Source organism: Mauremys mutica, chromosome 6 (genome assembly GCF_020497125.1).
Source record: "Mauremys mutica isolate MM-2020 ecotype Southern chromosome 6, ASM2049712v1, whole genome shotgun sequence".
NCBI classification, from domain to species: domain Eukaryota; kingdom Metazoa; phylum Chordata; order Testudines; family Geoemydidae; genus Mauremys; species Mauremys mutica.
The window spans coordinates 99,364,714-99,383,299 of record NC_059077.1 but is presented as its reverse complement, the minus strand read 5'-3'; the positions used below and the strand labels follow the sequence as shown (position 1 = coordinate 99,383,299).

The 18,586-nt window shown below is 41.2% G+C and overlaps 1 protein-coding gene across 1 annotated transcript in view; it reads right to left on the bottom strand.

Moving 5' to 3' along the window:
* SLC24A2 (solute carrier family 24 member 2) overlaps positions 1-5,721 on the bottom strand; it is a 204,641-nt gene extending 198,920 nt beyond the window's left edge. Inside the window, exons 1-3 of the mRNA XM_045020327.1 lie at positions 5,316-5,721; positions 3,723-3,842; positions 2,001-2,183 (exon numbers count right to left, since the gene is read on the bottom strand). The gene's annotated coding sequence lies outside the window, so the exon portion shown is untranslated. The remainder of the gene's footprint in view (positions 1-2,000; positions 2,184-3,722; positions 3,843-5,315) is intronic.
* Positions 5,722-18,586: the final 12,865 nt, after the last annotated feature.

Here is an 18,586-nt window from a genome sequence, read left to right as displayed (position 1 = left end):
CTCCTTTTTGACATCTACATGAGACTGTTCAGAGAGACAAAAAGAACAGGAGTACTCGTGGCACCTTAGAGACTAAAATTTATTCTCTAAGGTGCCACAAGTACTCCTGTTCTTTTTGTGGATACAGACTAACACGGCTGCTACTCTGAAACCTGTCATTATTCAGAGAGACAGATATGGCTACAGACTCAGATGCTGACAATATGCAGATGAAACTCAACACAATTTTATATCGCCTTCTCCACTGATGTCTCAATACCTATAAGAAATCAGCAGAAAAATGAAGACTCTGACCTCAGCTCAGAAAAGCTAGAAGTGATATAGATAGGAAGGGGGAAACACTTTAAGGAACTTATCAATATACTACCTTTGCCCCTGAGAGAGAGACCTTCAGACTACAGATCATCAAGGTGGTGTGAAGATTTGGGGGTACTCTTATACATCTCAGTGTTCTGAACAAACATTGCAAGTGGTGAAAAACTCCTTCTACCATCTTGGCCTTACCACAGGCCAGCCATGAGCATCTAGTTGTAGTGTAGCTGTACTCCAAGTGGCTTGCAGATCAGGACCAGTACTTTGAACTCTGCTGTGAAAAGAATGGGGTGCCAATAGAGTTTGTAAACCACTGATAAGATGTGTTCACATTGGCCTTCATTGCTAATGAGGGATCTTGTCAGTGTCATTCTGTTGGCCTGATCCACAGCTGGTGCAAAGCAGCGTAGCTCCATACAACTATGTCACTTTACACAAGCTAAGGGACTGGATCTTTGTGTTCAGGAATAGTGAGATGTTCAGCAATATCCTGAGTCTTCACACCCTTTTAAAGCCATGTAATGAGTTGTGCTGGGCACACACAGACCAGAAACAAGCACCTAGCACTTAGCATTTATTTATTGCATTCTCAGAGGACACAGAGATCAGGCCTAAGAGTCTGTCCTCCTCCTTTTTGTACAGGGTGAGCAAGCAGTAACAGACACATTATTGCCTTTGAATTTAAGGCAAAAAAGGCCATGTATGTTCTCCTTTATACCAGTGTGAAACTAGCATAAATCCATTATGTAGGTTACATGGAGTCCTAAAATCACAGGATCAAACTAAGCTGAGTTATACCTGCTAACCCCTAATCTAAATTTGGATCACTGCCTTACAAGATATAATGGTTAATTAACTCTACCAGATACAAAAGTCTGTCTTTCCAGCTGAAGGAAGAGAACGTTGTGTACCATTAGAGTTTGTATTCAATTAAAGGGATTATACAATTAGTGGTGCCGTATAGTTATTTACTGATTTAGTAATTCAGCACCATTATTTATTTCTTGCTCTTGCAATCAGAATGCTCCCTGCAATTTACTACATTTATCTGAATGATACTTTGACCGAGTTTACATTTTTGTAAAATAAATAAATAAATAAAATTCTTGATTATTGCTCCAGCTAGATTTTCAAGCATGGTAGGTCATTAATAACCATTAAAGTGCTTACTTTAAGTGAGACAGATTTAAAGTAATTTTCCACGGTCAAAACCAGGATCTTCTGAAAATGATGCCGTTGTGGTTATATCAGTGGAAATGTGATTATATTTTTCTTGTTCATATGCACTTACATTTTAAGTACACTTAAGTCACTACAACAGAGCAAATACCCCCAAAATGCTTTATAAATATTAATTCACATTGATAAGTTAATTTGATTTAACTGTGTTTGAGCCCCTTTTATGTTTGATTTCAGTGAGCATTTAGCAAACTTCTTAACTGTCTTCAGGAGCAGTTGCTGCTTAATGGATAAACTGCAATACTCTCATCAGTAGCTTGGTCACTCTACATTTTATTTCATTCAGAAGTCTTGGTTGGAACCCTCTATTTCTGGTGTTCACAATGCCAGTTCCTCATTGTAGGCTGCAATCTTAGTTATACCCACTTTTGGACTGAAATAGGCATTTCCTTGTCAGTGTGCAGAGCAAACTTGGATCAAACTCCCACCCCCTCAACAAATCCATTTACCTTCACTGCTGTTCCATTATACATTACTTCCCCTCTTCTTCTTTGTTGGTCTGCAATAACTACATTCAGATGTGCGGACTTCTTGCATTTCTTATATTTAATGTATTTTGAACTATTGATTTTGATCTGTCTGGTGATCTGTTCTTCATATCATCTTTCAGTTTCCTCTGAAACAAAACAGCCCTGTAATAGTATAACTCAAGATTAATGATCATCCCACTTAGCTAATTAATTTTAAACAAAAATAGCCCTCAAAGGGACAGAAGTTAAGAAAAACTAGTGAGCAAAGCATTATGGACACTGAGTGAATGCCAAGCTGACTGGACCTCTAGCAGTCAGAAGGAACTGAGAGGTGATTGGGGCCACTCCCCTTTTAGATTTGTATAACCCTGTATGATGGGGGGCGCCGGGGTAAGCAACCCTAATGGCACTGATGAGTACAAGATTCTGAGCTTGTGCCCTGTGGACCACAAGTGGAAATATGCAAGCTGTTCAAGCTGAACAAGAATCTGTGGTTCTCAGCAGAATTTGCAAAAATTTACTAAATAAATGGGAGAAACCAGGAAATCTCAAAGAAGAAAAATTAAAGACCCTGCTATAAACTTAATGATGTTCATGATGGAGATTTTATGACTTCTTGTAATAATGGTTCCTTTGGCCCCCTACCTTACAAAAAATGATCAGGCATAATGCTTGCTACTGTGAACTATTAACATTCTTAAATACTATGCCTAGTAATAAGTGTTTGCAGGGCCAGACCCTAAGATAATATTGATCAGTGGTAAAAAATGGTATTTTTTAACGTTGTACACACAGCATGTGTGACACATGCAATTAATCCTAAGGACCACAAAAACTAACAAATGCATAATAGTAACAGGAAATTTATGCTACACACAAACAGAATATCAAGAGAGATTTTGGGTGCAAATAAAATGATATTTACAAGATATATTCAAATGACAAGCTGTCATGTATCCAGGTTCTCTATAGATGACAAACCAAATTGTTAGGAGGCGTACTTTCAATAGTTAGATGTATAGCAGTGCATTGAATTATCTTGCATTTATGCAGTGCCTTTTATCCAAATATAAACCAATGCCCTTCAAAATTTTACTAACTTACAAATTCTACATAGAGAATTTTTTGCCCACTACTGACATACACTGTCCCTGGGGTGAATCTCAGTAATTGTTTTAACAAAACAAAACAACACTACACAAGAGTTCAAGACAAAATGTGAAAAATAACTTCTCCAATTGAAATTATAGAGGAAATACAATAACGAAATCCATGCATACTTTAACCAGCTCCAACTTTATTACACTGTAATTCAGTGTTTTTGCTCAGACAGGAATGAATGAACAAACAAGTGAGAAATCTTTTGGAAGGTGGGTCTAACTTGTCCAAAAGCTCAGATGCATTACCCATTTGATACTCTAAAGGTCACTACAACAAGTTCATTACATTAGGGGCAATTTATGAAGGCAGAATGTAATTACCTGAGTTGGAATTTGGCCAGAGATGAAAGTTAATCATGTGATCTTTAATAATCGGGACCTCTGTTTTGTGTCATATCTTAAAGATGTCAATTGCAGCAGCCCAGTTCCTATAACACCAGGTTTGAATGTTTGCTTGGTACTGACTCAGAGGAACAATCGCCACCTACTGAATCACCACCATCACTTTCCGCCCTCAAAAATCTCCCTTTTAGGCACTGACCTTGCCCAATGCTGTTTTGCTTGAGATCGGATGTCATTGCAGCTTGATGTAGTACTAGTGGAGGGAATCAGTCTAAGGATTGTCAGTAACACAATGGAGGAAAAGAAATAGCAGATGTATCTGTATGGGGAAAAATATACAGAACCCAAGGCAATTTCAGTATTTGAAAATGTATTATATGTATGTTTCAACTATGTCTTGACATAGAGAACAACGTTCGCTCAGAAGACTCTTAAGGTCCTTAAAGGATAACTGGATACATGTGGATTTAAGAAGCTTTACAGCCTTTTACTTGAACTCCTTGCAATTCAATTGAGGCCTGATCTTACTCCCATTAAAGCACGTTAGTGTTTCCTTTGACTTCAGTTGCAGCTGGATTGAGCCATTGCATGGGATAAATGAATACTCTTGATTTGTGAATTTGAAAATCATTTTCTTTATCTCTAAAGAATGTGCAGGACACAAGGGATTCAAAATTGTTAATGCAAAGAATTTTACAAAATACAGAAAAGCTAAAAAGTTACATTGAGGTTAGCTTTATCTTAATGCCAAAAACTAGTGAAATATATCATCGGGGTTCCTCTGCAATTTCATTTGCTTTTAAGAATTATTTATTCACTTGATTTGGGTTATCCCCTTTTGTGTACTGAACAGGTAATGCCATGTGCCACCTCACTACTAAAATAAGAGCATAATTATTCACCAGACACACACAAAAATTAAATGAAATCAAGTAGCATAATCATGGTATAAAATATTGCTAAGTTCTCAATTACATTTGATACACAAGTCTTTGTATTTCTCAAAGCAGCAGTGGTCAAAGTGATTTCCAGTTAGGAATGATGCAATAATATAAAAGCTTAAATTGCACAACAGCTCTAGATAAAGAGATAAAGGATCTTTCTGGAGGCTTGTGAAATCTGTATCACAGGCATACACAAAAAGCTAATTTAACTATAAAAGTAAATCAATAATTTCAAAATGTGGAAAAACTTTTGTAAGAAATATAGTCTGCAGTGTCTACTATTGGTTACATTTTCAGATGAGTTTGGCACAGAATTTATGCTTAATATAGGAGTACAATAATTTTAAGCAGATTTTTTTATGCATTCTGCACTTCTAAGTTCCAAATAGTCTGGAATAATGAAAATGTGAGTTTTTCAATTATATGGTTATAATGATTTGGCTCTAGCCCCACTGTTTGTCACCCTCACTCATCATGCCACATCTATAGCTCTTTGGGGAAGGGACTGTGTCTTTTTAGACTTTCACACTTTTGGGAGCTATGAAAATAATAAACAACAATATAAAATCAGGGGCGGCTCTATGTATTTTGCTGCCCCGAGCACGGAAGTCCGGCGGCTTTTGGCGGCATGCCTGCAGGAGGTCTGCTGGTCCCCTGCCTTCGGAGTACCCACAGAAACGCCGCTGAAGGCAGCCTGACTGCCGCCCTCACGGTGTCCGACAGGCCGCCCCCTGTGGCTTGCTGTCCCAGACACGTGCTTGGTGCGCTGGTGCCGTCCCTGTATAAAATACTCTAGGACTAGGGTCAAATGCTCCCCCCTGCTTCTGCAAACAGAGAAGAACCTGTACCCATAGATCCTGTCTCAGGCATGAGGGCAGCATGAAGAAGGGAGTGCAGCCTCCAAGGTGCATTCTTTCTTTCCCTCCAGCTCCCCACATTCCCTCGGCTGGAGCACTGTGGGCTTCAAGCTGTATGGGTACAGAAGGGTAGATCAAGAAAAGAGGGTTAGTCCAGCTTCCCCAAGTCTCTGCCTTCACCCCCAAACCTGCAATTAAGTTACAGATCTGTGGCAAAAATCTCTGCCTGGGCTGATGTAGCTGTAATGAGTTCACTGGAGTTATAGCAGCAGAAAATATGGTCCAAAGTCTGCAACAACCTATTAAGATCCTCAGACGATCTTGGGAGAAGGGTGCATTTAGGAGATGGAAGCCCCAGCTTCCTGCTAAAGGAAGAATTAAAAGGAAAGCCGGTGTTCCCTCACCCCTACACAGCAATAACTACGGCCCTACCAAATTCACACTCCATTTCAGTCAATTTCACAGTCAAAGGATTTAATAATGAAATTTACAATTTTTACAGACATTTAAATCAGAAGTGTCACGGTGTTGTAACTGTAGGGGTCCTGACCTAACTGTGAAGTCAGCAAATGTAAGAGTGGCATGGTGTGGCATTGCCACCCTTACTTCTGCATTGCTGCTGGCAGGGCGCTGCCTGCAGAGCTGGGTGCCTGGCCAGCAGCTGCCACTCTCTGGCCACCCAGTTCTGAAGGCAGCGCAGAAATAAGAGTGGCAATACTGCAAGCCTCCTACAATAACCTTGCAACCCCTCCTCCCCCCATAAACCTCTTTTGGGGTGGGAGCGCAGTTGGAGAAACGCTGGTCTCCCCCATGAAATCTGTATAGTACAGGCTAAAAGTAGACAAAAGACCAGATTTCATGGTCTGCGACGTGTTTTTCACAGCTTTGAATTTGGTAGGGCCCTAGCAATAACCCCCAAAAGGGAGATTTTTGTCCCTTATTTAGGAAAAGCGGACATATAAAATGTATAATATGGTACATATCCTTTTTAATAAAGCATTATTGCTCCATGATGATGATTATGAAGCTGTCTGCAGGGCAGAAATATGCATAACTAAGGCTAAGATTTTGTCACGGATATTTTTAGTAAAAGTCACAAAGAGGTCATGGGCAAAACTGAAAAAAAAAATCACAGAAGCCGTGACCTGTTCCTAACTTTTACTAAAAGTATCCCTGACAAAATGGGGATCTGCGGATTCCCACATTACTTCAAGTGGGGCAGCTGCAGGGACTTAGAGCTGCCTGCAGCAGCTAGGGGCTGCAGGGTACCCCTGCTGCCTGCAGCTCCAGGTGTCCTCCGCTGCCCATGGGGGGCTGGGAGCTCAGGGGGTTTCCCGTCACCTGTGGGGACCAGGAGCTTGCGTTTCTCTGCAGCAGCTGCCCGACACCCCCAGAGGTCTGCAGCGGCTGGGAGCTCAGGGGTTCCCTGCCACCCCAGCAGCAGGGAGTTGGAGGTCCCCCCGCTGCTGCAAGCAGCAGGGAGCTGCAGGGGCCACCAGAGTTGGCAGGAGTACCCCACATCTTCCTGTCCCAGTGGGCGACGGAGGACCCTGCAGCTCCCAACCTCCACAGACTGAAGTCACGGAACCCCCTGGAAGTCACGGATTCCATGACTTCTGCGACCTCTGTGACTAAATCGCAGCCTTATGCCTAACTTATACTCATGTAATCATACGACTTTTGCCAGCAGTCAGTTGTTGTATTAGCAGATATTCTTGGTAGAACAGTGGATGGACACCAGAATAGATGGAAGTCCTGCAGGAATCTGGAAAGATAATGGCAGTGGATTAACAATTATAGTGTGCTAAAAACTTCATTGCAAACACTGGATGTCTACTGAGTCTTCACTGACTGTGTTATTCAATCTGTGGCCTAGTTAGTCCAGGACAGTGGTTCTCACACTGGGGCCGCTGCTTGTGTAGGGAAAGCCCCTGGCAGGCTGGGACTGTTTGTTTACCTGCCGGATCTGCAGGTTCGGCTGATCGCGGCCCCCACTGGCCGCGGTTCGCTGCTCCAAGCCAATGGGGGCTGTGGGAAGTGGCGCGGGGACAAGGGATTTGCTGGCCGCTGCTTCCCGCAGCCCCCATTGGCCTGGAGCAGCGAACTGCAGCCAGTGGGAGCCGCAATCGGCCAAACCTGCGGACCCGGCAGGTAAACAAACCACCCCGGCCCGCCAGGGGCTTTCCCTACACAAGCGGCAGCCCCAGTTTGAGAACCACTGGTCCAGGAGATCAAACGGATGAAACAGTCATGAGATTTGCACGAGTTGCCTGTTTTTTGTGTGTGTTTGAAGTACTAGCAGCCTAATTAGAACTAGCAGCTTTATCCCCGCTTTGTGTTTTATTGTTACAGGGATTTTGTTGGCTGGGATGCTGCTTTTGAAATAGAAGGCCTCATCCGGCAATAGAAACTGAAAGTGTTTTCTTAATGCAAACACTAATTATTAATTGGATTTGTTTCTATACAATTCACATTTTGTCAGTTTTTTTAACAAATACAGTAATTCTATTAAACTGCTGATTAATACATTCACCTTTATTATTTATTTCCAGCCTTTGTTACAAACAGGGTTCAACGTTGTCTTTTATTAAATCAACACAGTTTAAAGCTCAACTCCACTATTTTTCTCTGCTCTGCAACAAATCTTAGTAAATTGTATAGGTCCATATGCTGCGTGGCAAAGAGGTGAGCAAAAATCTGCAGCAAATGGGTTAGCAGGTCTGCAAGGAGGGGAAAAGTGGGTAGAGGGAATCTTTCCCTCTTCACAGCCATACCACATGTTCATGTAAATGGGGAAAGGAAGCAGGTCCAGCTGGACTGGAGGAGGACTATGGGAAACATACTGGTCTACATGCCAGGTTTCCCTTGGAAACCAGTGCATATAATAGTCAAAGTTACATATGTTTTCTTGTACAGGACAGTGTACATCATGCAAACCTGTTCAGAGAGATCACAGGGGTCCACGTGGCAGCCAAAAGGAACATGGCAACTGCAGATATTATACTGCTAATTGTTAGCTTTCATACATTCCACAGGCTATGCTATGACCCTGCCTATTCTCTAGCCTTGCCACCATAAAAGGAGGGCATGTGGCAGAAATGTAGCTCTCTCCCCTCCTTACATTTTTTTTTATGAGGGAGGGGAATGATACGGCTTATCTTCCAGAACACTGAATTACTGTTGTCAGGGCATAGATGATGAATGGGTATGGCTCAGTCTTCCCCTACTTCTGCTTCTGCCACTGCAAGAGCTTCTCCTGGGGAATCAGGTCCTTATCTATTCATAGTAATAACTGATATTATTTTCTATTAATAATAAATATCATTTCATTCAAATCCTTCCTAAAGATTTACTGAAGTGATGCTCAGAATTGAGAAAACTACACTGTCCCTCATCTGGATTACCCAATCTATTATGTCTTCTTGACTAAAAGCAATCTGGGGTGAAGCCTCTCTCTGCCTTCCTATTATATTGTGGGTACTCAGACGAAAACATCTTGTGCCAAAAATTCCCATCTGGCGCTGAACAGTTTGAATTCTGCTATAGTGTACTGGGGCCTATTGTCTCAGCATAGTGTATCAGGTATGACATACCTTACAAAATGCACCTTCAGTTTCCAGATCATAGTTCTAGTCTGAGTGTACTCTAGATAGAGAAGGTGGGTGAGGTAATATCTTTTAATTAGACCAACTTCTGTTGGTGAGAGAGACAAGCTTTCGAGCTACACAGAGCTCTTCCTCGGGTCTCTACATAATCCACTTCCCTGAAATTGAAGTAGTAATCTACTCTCTCGCATAGTCCATCAGTTTGACCAGTGGTTCTCAAACTGGGGCTGCTGCTTGTGTAGGGAAAGCCCCTGGTGGGCTGGGCCAGTTTGTTTACCTGCCAAGTCTGCAGGTTCGGCTGATCGCAGCTCCCACTGGCCACAGTTCACTGCTCCAGCCCAATGGGGGCTGCGGGAAGCAGCGGCCAGCAAATCCCTTGTCCCGCGCCGCTTCCTGCAGCCTCCACTGGTTTAGATATAAGCAGAGAAAGACAAAATAAAGTAATTCTGAGTTTTTTCCTAGTAGAGCTACAGTCATACATATTTGAAGCTAAAATGTAAATTAGAAATCACAATATTTGTGAAAAATTCCACTGAGAACTCTTGGCACGGCTTGGATAATATGAAAATTTAGCAACAAAATTACCTTATCAAGTTGCAGTCCCATTTTCAGCCATTAAATTTAGATCAAGAACTAATCAATGCTCATTTTGCTGAACAATTTAGGACCCAAAATAATGTAGTATTACATTAAAATACTGTCAGAAAAAAATTGGAATACATTATCTATACAGCATGTAAATTGTTCATTACAAGATGAGTACAGTTGAGCACCATGGCATTAAAATGCTGTTTGCTATTCAATAGCAGTATTTATGATTATCAAACAAAACATGATTCCAATCTTATTGAGTGGGTGAAGATTTCAGTGTAGGATGAGAATTTTTTTGTAATGAAATGGAAAGTAGAGTGACCTAACAGGTTCTTATTTCAACCAGAGTGAAAATGTATGTCTGCATTCATTAACATGCTGAAATGCTAGTGTAGACCTGAAGATGTAATATAAAACATTGAAGTTCTTTAGAAAAAAACTCTACACACAACATAGCCATTAAAATATAATTTGTTTTATTGTGCTTTTATCTGATGGGGGAAACTTATATACCTTTCCGGGGGTCCAGGAGAGGTTATTGCAGTGTATTGGTAACTTGAGTGTCACTATTGCTTCAGAATTATGTAATTGCAAAATTAATAATTTCTGTTTAAATTTTTAAAGGATTATCTTGTCAATATAAAACTTGTGTTCATTCCTACTTGGTCAAAACATCCATTTCCTTCAGTGAGAGTTTTGCCTGTGCAAGGACTGAGTAAGGATTTCAGGATTTGGCCCCATGTATTTAGGAAAATGTAGTTAACCAGGCTACTAAAAGCACGCTAGTTTACTAAAACTTAGAAAAATCCAATATACCCCCCAGCATCCACAGATTTATTTTTGGATTTCATTAAACTTAGAAAGTAAAGCAAAATGGGTCAGTTTGACTTTTGTTTCTTAATAGTACTTAGCTCCTATATAGCACTTTACACCTTCTAATCGAGTGGTTCTCAAACTGGGGCCGCCGCTTGTGCAGGGAAAGCCCCTGGCGGGCTGGACTGGTTTGTTTACCTGCCGGGTCCGCAGGTTTGGACGAACGCGGCTCCCACTGACCGCAGTTCACTGCTCCAGGCTAATGGGGGCTGCGGGAAGCGGTGCGGGACAAGGGATTTGCTGGCCACCGCTTCCTGCAGCCCCCATTGGCCTGGAGTGGCGAACCGTGGCCAGTGGGAGCTGTGATCGGCCAAACTGCAGACCTGGCAGGTAAACAAACCGGCCCGGCCTGCCAGGGGCTTTCCCTACACAAGCGGCAGTTTGAGAACCACTGTTCTAATCTCTGTCCAGTAGTTAACAAATGAATCCTCATGACACCTATGTGAGGTAGGTAAAGGTATAGACATTCTTTCTTCTCTATTTGTTGACTATTTTATAAAACAGCATTACACAATCGATGAGTGTTCTTGTTTCCTTCTGGACTGGCAGACAGAGAAAGCAAGCAAACTTAAGTTATAGAAACACAACAAGGTAGCCATCCCAGCAAACAGCGTGAGACCCAGGCATGGCAGAGCCTTGACTGTGCCTCAAGCTACATCTGGAGGTGTGGGAGGGATTCAGATTCGTGTATATATATAATTTCTTTACCTACTTTACATTACCAATTACACTTTGCATTATACTTTAACACTGATTATTATGTTTTACATTTTTGCATTACGTGCATTTTGAACAATAAAAACACATTAATCACTTTCAACTCCTTTCAGTTTTGTTTCTGGTCCCTTTCACCTTCAGGTTCTCTCTCTTACACTGGCACAAAGTTACAAAGTTTGGGTTCAAACCACTATTCCTACTAAAATTATTAGGAAATAAAACTCATCAAAACATTGCTACTGGTTTTAGGTTTTGTAAAAGCTTAGTTTTGCACAATTTAAACAATTGTCTGGCTTTAGATTATCATAGGTCTGGGTTGAGGCATACGGACAGGATCGTGTTGAGACATTTGTATTGCTGGTGTCTACTCTGTAGCTGTTGTTGGGATGAGGGGGCAGGAGTGTTTGTGGAAATGGTGGTTTTCAGTCATGAGCTTTAAGTCCAGCACCATCCACAAGTACTAATGTTCACTTTAAAGAAGATACAGTATTTTTAGAAAAATAAATGTCTGCTCTCTGCCAATGGGGTAAATTTTTAGAGTTGAGTAAACTTATAGTTGCACAATCTCCACTGATAAACCTTTACTGTGTAGCTTAGCTTTATCAATATATAGATGTTCAAAAACATAAAGATAGTGGGGAAAAACATTCTGGTATTCATATTGATGGTGCTATTTAGGATCAGATTTAGCATAATTGATGTCCAAGGCCCACATGAAAAAGTACCACTCTGACCCAAGAAAATAAAAATCTTGTGTGTATAAGGGAATATGATTAATGGCCCACAAACCTATCCAAATGCAGGGCACTATTTCAGTTAGTAGCGTTTGTAAAGAACAGTGAAAGATTTCATATACAGAGGTTTTTCTCACTGTCAGATGAGCTCTAATCTCATTTTAATCTCAGTGGGCTATATTAAACAAAAGCAGAAGGTTGGATTTTGAAATAGATTAGCCTTGACCTCACAGAGATCAGATTGACTAAGTAATCAGGTGTACTTAAATTGCTGCTGAGCAGTGTTTCTAACCGGTAGCATCAGAAGAAAAAAAATATTCACTGATTTTATGGAGTAAAATAAATATATGCAAAACTATAGAAATCATTTTTATTTATTATATTGGGTTGCAGTTCATGTATTTTAAATTTAGCATGAAGGGGATACTGTCAGCCTATCCCCAAATATTCATTATACCTTCTTAAGGAAAGTAACTCTCAGGCAGCATTGGTGGAGGATGATATACAAATGCTCTAAGTTTGGGTTACCAAGGTCACGCAGTTTTAAAAATTTATACAAGTCTTTAAAATAACTCTATTATAATACACAAGCTCCCAGAATGCTGCATGAAATTTAAAATGCATTTTTTAACCTAGACAAGTTGACAATGACTTTGAAGTTAACAAACAAGCATATGTTTGCATTACTTCTCTATTGCTGCAACATTTGGGTGTGTTGTAAGGTAGCAAGCTAAAGCCTGAGTGACATCAGACACCTAACGTGGAAATGTCTAGACCAGTGATTACACTAAGGTGTTGGGAGCCACATAAAAATCTATCCATCTACCTAGGTAGTTAGATATAATTAAACCAATTGGGGGGATATAGGTCAGTGGTTTGAGCATTGGCCTGCTAAACGCAGAGTTCTGAGTTCAATCCTTGAGGGGGCCATTTAGGGAAGTGGGGTAAAACTCTGTCTGGGGATTGATTCTGCTTTGAGCAGGGGGTTGAACTAGATGACCTCATGAGGTCCATTTCAACCCTGATATTCTATGAAACATTCATGACAGTGGAACAGAACTCAAACTCCTCCTTTTCTCATCCTCCCCAAGTATGGATAAGAAAAAAGCCTCCCTTTTTGAAGGGACTCATCCCAACTGATTCCATTCCTTTCACTTACCTAGCTGCCTCCTCCTATGTGGCCATTAATCCTCTCTTTCCAAGGCACTGCTTCCAACTTGCTTCCTTTCCATTCCCTCCAGTCACACTGCCTGCTAGACCAATGTCACTGTCTTGTCAACTGGTAACAACTGTCCCAAGCCTGGTGCCTCTGCTTTGGAAATGCAGGATGTAAGCAGTAGTTTACAATTAGAATCCAGCCTTTTGGGTTTTCTCCAAGTCTTTAAGAACACCAAAGCACATTACAGTCTCCTCTTCATTACAGATGTTTTATTTAAAATGATTTTTTGGTTGAATATTGTTAGTTATTATTTGTTGAACTCTCACTCAGCCTTACACAGAATATAGAGCAAGACCTAGACTCATAGATTTTTAAGGTCAGAGGGGGACACCATGTTCATCTAGTCTGACCTCCTGCACATTCCACAGAACCTCATCCACCCACTCCTGTAACAGACCCCATAACCTGTGGCTGAGTTACTGAAGTCCTCAAATCATGACGTAACGACATTAAGTTACAGAGAATCCACCATTTACACTCATTTTAACCCAGAAGTGACCCATGCCCCCTGCTGCAAAAGAAGGTGAAACCCCCCCCCAGGGTTTCTGCCAATCTGATCCTTGGGCAAATTCCATCCTGACCCCAGTTAGCATAGTACCTACTTCAACGACTATAGGATCTAAAGGCCCCTTATTCTGTAACACTTGCTACCAGGCAGAGTGCTTATTACTGTGAGTAGTCCCATGGACTTCAACAGGATTATGGACCTCATTGAGACTGTTCCAGGGTCGACTGAGTTAAACCATGATTTAAAATCACCAAGTGGAAAGCTTTGATTTAAATAATACATTTTAATCAACTTTTCTGTTTGTACTTGTTATTTTCAAAAGAAAGGTGCATTCACATTGGTTGATATAACCATTAAAACATGTTGATTTACAACTAAATAGAGCTTTTACACTAGATTTAGTGCACCTTTTTTGCTTCCTAGGTGGGTACACTATAACTATATACATTTATTTAAGCAATTCTATAGATTAATATTTTTAGCTTCTTATTAATTACTTGCACATTTTTAGCATGTTAGAAAAATGGTAAACGCTATATTGCTTATTGGCTAGATAATTAAATACTTGCTCATCATTTGTGTCATGTTGGTACTGGAATTTAAACAAACACACAAAACAGCTTATAGAATTTAATTTTATTAAATAAAACAAACCCTTAATACAGTACATGACCTATTGTGCCCTATTTATAAAGGCTGACCTCAAAAGTTAGATGTTTTCCCCCGATTCATTCTTTATATAGAAGAGCAGCCTTTAACACAAAATTTGTGTAGAGGCTCATGGACTCATATTTATTTTTTATTTAAATGTTTAAGAGATTATAATAAATTTAGGCCTTAACATATTTTGTATAATATTCAGATTTCATTTTAAAACAGATTTATTTTTAAAAAGAAAAACATTATAAATTTAAATAACAAAATAAAAATGTCCAATTTACATACAAAAATCTGATATTAAAAAATCATCAATTTGTATCCACCTTGGACTGTTCATAGCTGCAAGTACTATACTCAGTGGCAAGCAGCTGCAGGTAAGAGATGAGTACAACAGGACCAGATGAGTAGCAAATGGATCATCACACAGAGCTACAGCTTTTCCCTCTCATCAGTGGTGGATTAACGCATAGGCTGATGGGGTCTGTGCCCAGGGGCCCAAGCCAATTTGGGGGCCCCCACAGGAGCAACAGAACAGGGGTAGAAGTGAGGTGCCACTGGTGATGGAACTGTGGCCCTGCCTCCTGCTCCTCCTCCTCTTCCCTGTGGGGCCCCACCCCCATGGCTGAGCTGGGGTAAGAGCCATCCGGGGAGCCTGGGCTGCTATGGGGAGCCCCAGACCTTCCACCTTCCCTGGGTGGGAGCCGGGGTGCCTGAGAGCAGCCCCCAGCCTGTGTTCCCACCCCTTGGGGTGCGCTGCCCAGGGCAGGTAGAAGGTCCTGGGTTCCCAACAGCAGCCCAGGCTCCCCAGGCAGCTCTTTCCATGGCCGGTTTTCAACCACGACACCCAGTTGAAAAGGGACCCTAGCGGTTCCAGTCAGCATTGCTGCCGTGTGCTGCCCCACCCTGAGTACTGGCTCTGCAGCTTCCATTGGCTTTGGCCAGTGGGAGCTGCAGGGACGGCACCTGTGGGCTAAAGACAGTGCATGGAGCCCCCTGGCCGCCACTGTGCCTAGTGGCCCCAGGGACATACCAGCCACTTCCAGGAGCCATCCGAGGTAAGCGCCACTCAGTCGGTGCTCTGAATTGCAAACTGGGAAGTGCTGCTTTATTCCTACCCATTAAAAAGTATTTTATTTGTTTTTGAGCTCTCCACATCTTAGGGTTTAATCATCATGGGGCAAATCCTGACCCTTCTGTGAGTGCGGAAGGCTTGACAGGCAGCAGAACCAGAGTGGCTCACCCAAATAGATGTTTGAAATAGAGGAAGTGGGTACTCCATACAATGGTTTACATGCCTTGCATACCATAGAGATTTACTCCACAGGACTCCCTCTGCTGCAGTGCAGAGGGTGTTCTTGGGCGGGATCCAAATGTGAATGCTGTATCAGCAACCATACATATCTACCTATCAATCTCTCTGCTCTGCATAAGGGAGCTGTGGCTGCAAAGGCTAGTGTAGCCCTGCAGCTGCCACCAGATTGTGGCTTCACAGGTACTCCAAAGCCCTGAAGGATTTCCTTCCTCTGCAGGGAACCCTTGCCTGAAGCGTATTTGCTTAGGCTTGCCACAGGAAATATGATTTGGCCCTTGTGGAAATGTAAAGAATCATGGAGCAAATCCTCAGCTGGCACAAACTATATCTACAATGGGGCTATGACATTTTACACCAGTTGGGAAACTGCCCCATGTTAACTGTATTAAAAAAAAGATAGAGAGAGTAATTTGCTCCATGTCAGGAAAAGGGAGCTTATATAATTGTTCCTCTTTTGTTGTACAGCTGGATTCACAAAGCCTTTGTATAATTCATGGACTCTCTCACGTGCATAAGCTCAACATTGATGTGATACAGCAGTTTTTAAAAAGTTACATACATTACTGTAGGTTAATTAAATATGAGCTTGGCAGTCAGAATTGTTTTTTGAAATGCCAGCAACCTTCAAATGATTTCGGATCACATTAAAAATGTTGATTAGCTATTATATTGCATGGGGGGTATCCATGAGTCATCAACATCTACTAAAACAATATTCCACTATTTGAACAGAACCACCATCAAGGCTGAACACCCATTGCTTTGAAATTTGACCATGTAAACGTTTGAATCATTTATTTGTGCAGATCTTTGCTATGTGCTTCACATCTCATTCCATCTGCTCTGCTCCCTGATCCTACCTATTATTGGATGGTGCTGCCCATCATACCTCAATGCTACCAGGCCTTATCCTTATGAAGGATACTTCAGTACACACTAAGGGGTCAGGAAGATTGCTGGGGAGTGGAAAAGAAATTGAGGGCTCCTAGGATCTTGTGAGGTTTGGAGATCTGAATCCTGAAAAAACAAACCCATTAAGCCTCTGGTTCTGCTTCATGCCATCCTTGAACCAACTCAGTTGGGTGTCAACACATTTTTATCAAATAATTTACGTCCCTCACCCCCCACTTTGTCCCTCTCAAAAACACTCTGTGTGGTCTTGATTTTCCTCCTAAAAATGGTCCCTGTCCATAGTTCTCAAATTATGGCACCTGTGGGATCTGCAAAATAAAAGCCATTTGAAGTCAGTGAAGATTTTCTAAAGAGGGCAGAATCTGCCCCCAAATTATACATGTTGGAACCCCTCTCTCTTCCCTCAGTTTATCAGTCTTGTTGGAACAAAGAGACATTGAACACGTCTGATGCATCAATTTTAAATACATTTAACTGAATTGTGAAAGTTCTCTGTAGACATTCAAAACACAAAACGTAAAAATTTTCAGGGTGCATCAGGAGGGCTGGGGACAGAAATTTAATGAGTTGCTATGAGACTCCAGTTGGGATTAGGTTTGTTCTACTCCATGAGTGAAAGCAGGGCTCACCTGATACTTGTATATCCCCAAACTGTAGGTAAGAGCAGGAGAGGATGGTCATGAATCACTTCCCTGTCTGCTGAATGGGAAATCAGGAAGTAGGGCAAGTTGTTCCTATCACCACACCAGTCATGAGGGAGTAGATAAGGATAGGGCCATCTTACAATTTTCATAGGCGGTGTAGGATGCTAAGGTCCCCAAAAGCAGGGGGAGAGGAGAGGAGGGACAAACATGGAGCTTTTTGCTTTGCCTGCTTAGTTCTCTCACTAGCTGGCCACACTAAGAAATATGATTTTTCTAAAAGCTGGGGTTTTTTTTTAAACTTCCCAACTTTTCACCAGTAACAAGCCTAAAACCTGTTTACTGAAATGACCACTCTTTAAGGCATTGGGCTCGAAGCCTTCTTTCTCTTACACAAGGGGAAATCTGGAATAACTCTTCTGTGGTCATCAGCAGGGTCACAAGTTTAAGTGACAGAAGAATCAGGCCCATTATCTCTTCCATGCCTTGGAAGAGAGTTAAAGATGAATGAACTTTACATTTTAGATGAGTCTCTTGTAATTTAGGAAGAATGTGAGTGAGTAATATCTTATATTGGATCAACTTCTGTTGGTGAAAGAGACAAATTTTCAATGCAAAGTTGACGGAAGTTGATCCAATAAAAGATATTAGCTCACCCACCTTGCCTTGCTAATATCCTGGGATCTTACATTTTAGAGAGAAAGCGGTTAAAATGGAAACTTATTCTCTTGGCATATGTGATTCATACTATAATTTCCCCCACCATCCTGAAACAGATTATCACGAGACAAGACAGCCTTTTATTTAGATTTAAGGATGTCTGCCCTTAAAAACAACAACAGCAAAAAAGTACCTGTCCCTTTCTTCCTTCTCTCCACTTAAATTTGATCTTTTCATTTATAAGCATTTTCTGAGTTGTTTTTGCTGCTTGTTAAAGGCCTGATACAGCATGTTCAATAATTCAAGACTGAGCTAAAAATGGCTTTTAATCTACTTTCCTCAAATATCCTCTGGGACTGAATCTAGGAGAATGTCAGGAACAACAATTCCATGCTCCAGCTGTACATTTAAATGTTTTCTTTTTCACAAAAATCCCATCTACCAGCAAAGGTAATTGAAGTATTTTAGGGTATCATTGAATACTGGGATCCCGTTACCATGGTATCCTGCATGTTCATGACATATTGTAAAACTCCATCCTAGGATTTATTGCTATGGATATTTCACATGAAAGTTCTTGGGTTATGAGATGGCAATGTTTTTTCTGAACAGATAGTCCACTAGCTCCATCTTATAGTTTTCTTGGATTCATTAGCTAATAATGCTTTCCATTCTGCATCTTTTACCTTTGAGATTGCAAAGTGCTTTACAAGCATTAAAACTAGAAACAAATCTGTGAAGTACCCATTTTAAATATGAGTTAGTTGAGGCACAGAGAAGTTAAGTGATTTGCTAAGTCAAGACTACAACCCAGTCATTATGATCAAAGT